Genomic DNA, 476 nt, shown 5'->3' on the forward strand with positions numbered 1-476 from the left:
CAGTTCCAGGTCGTGTTCATCTTTGACGGTCTGGATGAGTGTCGACTTCCTCTGGACTTCCCCAACACTGAGATCCTGACTGATGTTACAGAGTCCACCTCAGTGGACGTGCTGCTGACAAACCTCATCAGGGGGAAACTGCTTCCATCTGCTCACCTCTGGATAACCACACGACCTGCAGCAGCCAATCAGATCCCTCCTGAGTGTGTTGACGTGGTGACAGAGGTCAGAGGGTTCACTGACCCACAGAAGGAGGAGTACTTCAGGAAGAGGTTCAGGGATGAGAAGCAGGCCAGCAGGATCATCTCCCACATCAAGACATCACGAAGCCTCCACATCATGTGCCACATCCCAGTCTTCTGCTGGATCACTGCTACAGTTCTGAAGGAGGTGTTGAAAACCAGAGAGGGAGGAGAGCTGCCCAAGACCCTGACTGAGATGTACATCCACTTCCTGGTGGTTCAGTCCAAACTGAA

General features: G+C 52.7%; 1 protein-coding gene across 1 annotated transcript in view; it reads left to right on the forward strand.

Moving 5' to 3' along the window:
* Positions 1 to 476, forward strand: part of LOC147817755 (NLR family CARD domain-containing protein 3-like) — a 3,701-nt gene that overhangs the window by 2,092 nt on the left and 1,133 nt on the right. The gene's annotated exons all lie outside the window — the stretch shown is intronic.

This window comes from Seriola lalandi, unplaced genomic scaffold, assembly GCF_002814215.2.
Source record: "Seriola lalandi dorsalis isolate HSWRI2012SDOR001 ecotype SW California unplaced genomic scaffold, Sedor1 jcf7180002054901, whole genome shotgun sequence".
In the NCBI taxonomy this organism is placed as follows: domain Eukaryota; kingdom Metazoa; phylum Chordata; class Actinopteri; order Carangiformes; family Carangidae; genus Seriola; species Seriola lalandi.